General features: G+C 33.1%; 1 non-coding gene across 1 annotated transcript; it reads left to right on the forward strand.

Annotated features, from left to right (window-relative positions):
- The first annotated feature begins 439 nt into the window (after positions 1–439).
- Positions 440–546, forward strand: LOC112092406. The gene has a single exon (XR_002902577.1). It is a non-coding gene; the product is annotated as a small nucleolar RNA R71 (small nucleolar RNA).
- Positions 547–8381: the final 7835 nt, after the last annotated feature.

The raw sequence follows: 8381 nt of genomic DNA on the forward strand, positions 1-8381 counted from the left end.
TTGGTGCTGCCTCCAACCTGGGTTATAAGTATTGGAATACGAATTGTTGTTTTTGTTGAAGTTGCCCACATAGCATGCTGATTCCGGGTTGGATGGACAACTATCAAAGAGATGCCCTTCACCACAGTAAGTACAAGAAACCGCTGTAAACTGAGGAGAATTCACCCCCTGATTCATTGATTTCAAGATACTTGCCAAGGATGACACTTGAGCGGTTAAAGTTGTCACCGCATCCACTTCATGAACTCATGCTACTCTCCTAGCTACAGCCGATCTCTCCGCAGGCCATTGATAGTTGTTATTAGCCATCAGTTCCAAAATCTCATAAGCCTCATTGTAAGTCTTTGCCAAAATAGCACCATTGGCTGAAGCATTTACTATGGTTCGAGTTTGCCCATTAAGTCCATTGTAGAACATCTCCATCAAAATCCAATGAGGAATCCCATGGTGAGGGCATTTACGTAACAATTCCTTAAACCTCTCCCATGCCTCATACAAAGATTCCACCTCATGTTACTGAAATCCAGTGATGTCATTTCTAAGCTTGGCATTCTTAGTTAGAGGAAAAGACTTATCAGAAACTTCTCTGCCAATTAATTCCAAGTTGCCACAGAGTCTGGTGGTAGAGAGCTTAACCATGCCCTAGCACTATCCCTCAAGGAATAGGGGAAAAGCTTTACTCTCGAGGCTTCTTCTTTAACCCCTGGAAGCTTAAATGTATCACAGACTTCCATGAATAGCCGGAGATGCAAGTGAGGATCTTCAGTTGCCATGCCACTGAATTAGCCCACTGTTTGCAACATTTGAAACATGACCGGTTTAAGCTTAAACTGAGGCACCTGTATCTCCGGCCTAATGATACTCGGGTTAAGCCCATGTAAAATTGGTACGGCATATTCTCTGATGGCCCTATCCCTCTCATCTACCATGGTTGCCCGGTTAACTAGATTGTTAACATTTACAGGCTCCCCAAGGTTGGCTGCATTGCCGGCAGCTTCTTTTGCCACTCCTTCAACAACCGCTAAACCTTGCTGCTCCCTTCTCCTTGCTAGGAACGTTCTTTCAATTTATGGATCCAAGGGCAGCAAATCACGGTCTTGTTGTTGATTCATGCGAGAAGAAGAGTATTTGAAATAGAAGAAAACAAAATTGTCAAGTAAAATAACGGAAACACTTGAATTTTACAAAGATCAATAATGATAACTATCTCCAGCAACGGCGCCAAAAACTTATTGGTGTAAAATTCACTACACAAGTGCATGTGCCGAACAAGTAATAAAGTGAATCAGTAGAGTATCGTTCCCACGGAGAAAGTTACCAATATGTTTCCTAATAAGATCCAAGAGATGAAATGTAAACAAATTTAATTATTTGATTCAACTACAAAGACTAAAAGAACTGTAGTAAACAGAAGTAAATAAATGCACACTCAGTTACCAAAGGTGAAAATCAATCTATGTGAAGGACTGTGACTCAATTTTCCCTTCACTGCAACCTGGGCTATTTATGCTACGACTTTTGCTACAGAAATGCTGTCAGTTAACCTGAAACACGAATTTTACACAAGAATCTCCTGATCTACTTATGATTTCACCTCTTTACTCAAATTTCAAAATAACTCCTATGAGAAATCTAAATAGTTAGGTTATGTTAAGCATGGGTTTCAATTGGGCTATGTGAGACTACTGTATATTCCTATACTACTCACAAATCAACTAGATTTCTTTGTAAAATTTAGCTAAACAACACATTGTTCAATATTGGTCTAATCCCAATCAACTTTTCACCAAATTGAAATCACTATATTTTGCTTATGATGACCGGTTAGTAAATAAAAAATGAACAAGAGATATTATATTGAACAAACTAATCAGTATCAATATAGCAAAAATGAGCATACATAACATCAAATTACAAATCTGGGTACTTTATCATCCCAACCAAATTAATTTAGCTCATAATTGTTCTGTTAATTTCAACAAAATAGATAGCCATGATTTGAGTACAGAGGAAGAGGAAAGATAAACTAAAATGAGGAGAATAACAGTAAATACAAGATGAAGCTTGGTAGTCTCCTCTTGCGGCTTCACTCCTTAAGATTTCCAGCTCCAAATTCGTCTCCTCCGTACTCGTCGTCATTTCTTTCTTTCTCTATGGTTTTCTTTTTGCTCTCTGCTACCTCTTTCTCACTCGGTGCCTTCTATTCTATTTTCTCCTCTGGCTATATTTTGCTTCCTGCGGCACTTCCTTCCTTTGAGAATTCAAGTGCATTTCTCTTTAGGGCAACCAAGGACGCTGAGGTGGCTCCTACTTAAAGGTTGGGTCCAGCTGACGAAGCACCAAATCCATCTTCTACGCTCTTTGTCCTAATTCTCTCGCAAAGTTATGCGCTGACGTCATCCACTAACTGCCTACTGTGATATTTTTGTTGTAGCAAATGCTGCAGCATTTATCCACACAAAATCTACAGATCAGAAACGACACCTCTTGGACACACGTTAGCAGTTTTCTTCAAAAACATCACAGAAACAACACACAAATAAATCTCAGCAGAGTGCACCACATGAACTAAAAGTTAAGTAAATAAAGCAGAAAATTAACAACTAAACCTTTGGATGAGCCAACTATAAGCCTAGAAATGCCTAAAATAACTCTAATTCCTAGGGTTATCAATTGTTGTTCTTGATTCGCTCATGAAACCAAAAGAGTGCACCGCAGTATTGGCAGGTACAAAAACAGTCTTCAAGATCAATGTACATGTTGGTAGCACCTATAAGAAGGAATCACAAATGGTAATGGGAACAATATATAGGAAGTTAGTATTGTCATTATCTAAAAAATTGTAATTACTTAAATCTAATAGCTAGTATAAATAAGGGAATTACGTTAGTTTTCAGACGACAACGAAAGTGATTGAAGATTTCTTGGAGACTGCAAGAGTGACATCATTGTATTGAATCTTGTTCGAGAAGTTGTCGTTAATGTAGGTTCAATATTTTCGTTGATTTCATTCGAACATTCATTAATCATGTTGTTGAAATCTTGATTCCTGAAGCAACACTATCCATACGCTGATTCGATCGTCGTCGTTTTTTTGTGATTGGTCGCCCATCTATTTGTTAATCGCGATATGAGATTATCCAGGGGACTAAAAAAAAGAAGATATCGTTTCTGAGTCAGTAGTAATGTCCTATGGGTTAAAGTTTTATTTTAGATAAGAAAGCGTTAAAGCTTTATTTTTACATTAGATATTAATAAAATATGCAAATTCTTTACACAAATGGAATCTGCATTTTTTTTAAAATTCATATTCTTTCTGTTTTTACTTTATTTAATTAATTTTTCTTTTAATTTTGTTATTACTTTATAAATTATGAAAACTATATTTTATACATCTTTAATTAATTTTTTTTATTGAAGAAAGCTATATAAATATAGGTACATGAATATGTACGTAATTAATAGAACGACAGAAAAGGGAAGAAATAAGTAAACATAGGGAGAAACTACGAATTATAACATATAAATAAGTATTTAAATTTTATTGTATAAAACTAAAGAAAATAAAAAGAAACAAATAAAGCAGCAACTCAAATTAATTATGTATATGTAAAATTCTATCGTAATCGTAATATATATTTAGAATATATTAAAGTTGGGAACAGATAATTTCACGGATAATTTTTTGACATCAGATGAACAAAATTGCATATTTGCACATACAATTTATTCTAAGTAATATAAAAACGTTTGTAATAATCACATGTTTACAATAAAGGAAATTTATAATTTATACAATATTAGATGTGAGTATCACAAAACAAATCAATAAGATAAGAATAGTACATAGAATTAAATATAAACAAACAATAGATAGATAAAGCGACGAATTTATGGTTGCATTCGTCTGTCTTCAACTGCCTGCTTCATTTTTAAACAGGCGGCGGAAAATTTTCCATGGTAGAAGCTGATTATCTAAACTTCATAAAAAGCAAGAACCAAAAGCAAACTAATGACGAGATATAAGTAAATAAATAAGTAATAAGAAACATTAAATAGGAGGAAGTTCATAAATTATGAATCTTGTAATGTTTTTATGTACTAATCGTAGCTCAGACATCAATTGTTGTCAACAATGTATGGCAAATCAACTGACTTGTATTTTTATGACCATTTTATGGCTACTTATTAGTGGCAACTGTAAAGAGACACAAAATTTAATCAGATGTTGCATTTACTAGACAGATTATGACATATATGTGATACAAAATAAATGGCCGGAGTAAAATATAAATCTGTCTAAAAACTAGTTGGTGAATTAAAAAAGAGGAGAAAAACAGGAACATCAAAAGGATAATGAGGCTGAGTAGAAACTGACCGCGCAATGGGTGCTAAATTGCACCTCTGTCAATAGCGCACAGTGGTTCTATGTTTCACCCAAGTAAAGTAGAACAAGCGGGCAGAATGAAGGCATCAAATACTCAGGTTCCATTTGGACGAAAGTAATCTGGAAAGCTGAAGCCAACAACAATGGGGAAAATCAAAGTTCAGAGAACAAGAACGCATAGGGAAACCACAGACCAAGGAGAAAACCCAAAAACTTTTGCAAAGCAAAGTAAAAAAAAAAAAACAGGAGAAAAAATGGGACAGGGGAAGGGGGGAAAAAAGGAAACAGGGTGGTCCAAATAAAAGACTTAATACAGGGAAGAGAAATAGGATAAGGAGACATATTGTATGAAGGAATAGATTTTGAACGAAATAGTTAAAACAAAAATACTAAAAGTCCAAAAGTAAGAAATGAATATTGGAAGAAATAATAGAGACGAAAACCGCAGCACTAATGTTATTTGTGTATTGAAAATCAAAATTCATGAGGTCATGAGAGGAATAGAATGAGAAAATCCAGTAAAGAGAAATAAATGAAATCTGAATTGAACTCAAATAGGCATCTAAAATGCGATAGCCTTAAATTAAAGAAGGCCAAAAGAAGAAAAGGTAGGCATTTAACTTGTTTTAGTTAAAAGTATAGAGAAAATTAAAATTCAAATAGGGGGAGTTTAGTCACAGTAGTTAAAAGTGTGAGCAACATAAATTAAAGAGTTATGGGAAAAAATTATTAATAATACCTTAAACACTATAAATCTTACTTGATGAAGCAAATATTAGCTAGCAAAGCGCCAAAAACAGCAGATGATGCAGAAAACCTTAAAAAATGAAAATAATAAAGTTAGTAAATCAGTAAATAAACAAACAGGCAAAAAAAAAAATTCATAAAACCGATCAATATAGATACACCAATATTTTTATACAGCAATTGTGGCTCAGATATAAGATATTCCCAGCAATGTGTGATAAATAAATTGCAGCTGCCTACTAAGGACAACTGCACAAAGAGAAATATATTATATCTATCACACACATAGGCTACGTATGATACAGAATGAGTAAGTAGAATAATATATAATGTTGTCCAAAGACTACTAAGTGAATTAAAAGGAGCAGAAAAAAAAAACAATATTAAGAAAATAATAACGCCTACTGCAAAAGAAAGTAAAACAAATGGACAATAGAAATAAATTAAACAATAATAACACAGTTATAACTTATATCTGACATAGAGTAAGCAATTGACCTAATATATAAAGTTGTGCAAAAACTACCAGGTAAGTTGAATAGAAAATAAAATAAGAAAACAACAATACTAACATAACAGTAAAATCTACAATAAAAGAAAGTAAAGGAAATGAATAATAAAAACAAACTGAGGAACAACAAATAGGGCCATTAAAAAATGAAGAATGTCATGGGAGAAGTAAAACAAAATAGTAGGATCTTTGTTTTTCTTTTTTTTCCATAATTTTTTTGCATGAAACCGCAACAATGGAATGGAAAAGCTAGAATTTAATAATGAAGAAAGAAAGTCAATACAAAGATAAAGTATTTGTGAACAAAAAAGTAAATAGGACTATACTAAAAGGCCTAGTATAAGTAAAAATAACAAAAAAAAAAAAAAACGATGTGCAAAACATGAGAAAAGGAGAAGCTAGGGGAAAAAAAAAAGGAGACCAAATTGCATAGAATGGGAAAACAGTAATAAGAAAGAATAGGAGGATTTTTGTGTTTCATTTTCTTTTGCCACAATTTTTTTTGCATGAAAATGCAGACATAAATAATTTCTGAACAAAAGAGTAAATAGGGATAAGCTAAAAGGTCTAATTTAAGTAGAAATAACAAAAAAAAAGTACCAAAGTATTTTTACTAAAAAATAGTAGATAAAAACATAATCCAAATAAGAAAATGTATTCATAGCAATCTTTGGACAACTTATATATAATTTAACACATCAAAATCAATCATAATCATCATTGCCACCTAGAAAAACTTACCAAAACTAACATAGGTAAAAATATGTATATATATATATGTGTGTGTGTACGTAGCTAGATAATACCGGCACAACAAACTGTTAGTTTACCAATTCATCCCAAAAGCTTAAGCTTTAGGAGGTGGGCCAACAATAGTTTTTATACTTTAACACTCCCCCTCACAAACTTCCCCTCACATGCGGGCTGGACAATGGACAATCGTGTGGGTAAATTAATTACATCTTTATCCTTGAGTACCATTGATTCTCTAATGGACAGTGATTCATAATACAAATTCATAAATCGGAGCTCCTACTCATCCAAGTACCGAATCAATCCTCAAGAAAATTATTTATCTACTTCTTTCTCAAGAAGGAATGGATTCCATCTCATATAATAATATTCCAAACTACTTACTTCATCATGTCTCTAAAATACAAGGAATAGAATTCAAGGTCTCAGAATCTGTACCGAGTAAATCAAAAGACACAAATCCATAAATAGAGTATGTTAATAACTCAGGATTAAGATCATTCTATATATGACCATCAGTAGATTCTGTAACACCCATTTTTCTAAACCAATAAAATTCTTAGAAGTAGATGTTAGGAGTTAACTTGAATAATGTTATGGTGTTATATATAGTTAATTCTAACATTACATTGAGTTATATTTTACAGGTGAACGTGAGGAGGACTCTGCTGGTTCCCGAATCGAATTCGGGTGCGGAAGCGTGGGGAAAGGCGGATCGTGTATAACAAAAATTTCAAAAAAACTTTTGAGATACTCTATAGATTATCTTAATTTATGCACGAATAAATTAATCGCATTAATTTACATCAAGAACTAAATCCCGGAAAAAATACCTGGAAGCCGACTCGGATAATATCTTGAGTTCTTTGACCACGAACAGTCCTTGCTCCAATCTTTGTGTTTAGAATATCAAAGTCTTCCACGTCAATTCCTTGATTCTACGTAGACGTGTATGTGGGCACACGTGAGACAAAACAGGTTTCTTAAACACTCGAATTTCCACAAACACCAACGCATGCACGATGTGAAATTTTTTTGGAGAAAAATATTTTCTCTCTCTTTTGCTTAGAGAATTTCGGCCACTCTGTTTACGGCTGAAAAATATGTATTAAAAATTGCGTCCACAATTTTCTATCATTCTCATATTTAAAGAGTAGAAGTCAAACTTCAAAACATGATCAAATCCCTATCTCCAATTTTGAATTTCAGAACAAAAATCCATTCCCCTTATCTCCAAGGTGGCCGGCCATATTAGGGTTTTCTAATCCTGTGTGTGGCGCCAATTTAGATAGGGAAGGAAGAGAAAAATAATCCTTTACCCTGTAGTCCACTTTTGATTCAGATTCAAATTCAAATTTAAGTCAAACTTAAATTAATTTGAATTCTAAATTGAACAACTTATCAAATAAGTTTAAATGGATAAATCTAGATGTGTTCAAATTCAAATTTAAATAATCACATTATTTAAATAATAATTAATTCTCAATTAATTATTTTTTGAGTATTTAATTTTAGAATTCCGTAATTCTAAAATTCCCATTTTGCCCTTTGTGTCTCGTAGAATTACAAGGACGACGCGGGGACATATGGACCTATAATCCCGAGCTCCAATAAAATTAATAATTAATTAAACACTTTAATAAATTAATTAATTCTATTAAGTCCAATAGTTACTCCGCTATAAACTTGGAATTGAAGTCTCGAAATTACAGACATTAATTACTTCTAAACTGCAAAGTGTCCATTTGATATAGTCATTACATATAGATCAATCATCCATAAATAATTCATAATTAGAGTCAGGTATAATCCATTAACCTCTCTAATTATATCTGCATCCTTGAGTACCATTGATTCTCTAATGGATAGTGATTCATAAAACACATTCATGAACCAGAGCGCTCTTACTAATCCAAGTACCGAATCAACACTCAAGAGAATTATTTATCTACTTCTTTCTCAAGAAGGAATGGATTCCATCTC

This window comes from Morus notabilis, unplaced genomic scaffold (assembly GCF_000414095.1).
Source record: "Morus notabilis unplaced genomic scaffold, ASM41409v2 Scaffold436, whole genome shotgun sequence".
In the NCBI taxonomy this organism is placed as follows: Eukaryota; Viridiplantae; Streptophyta; class Magnoliopsida; order Rosales; family Moraceae; genus Morus; species Morus notabilis.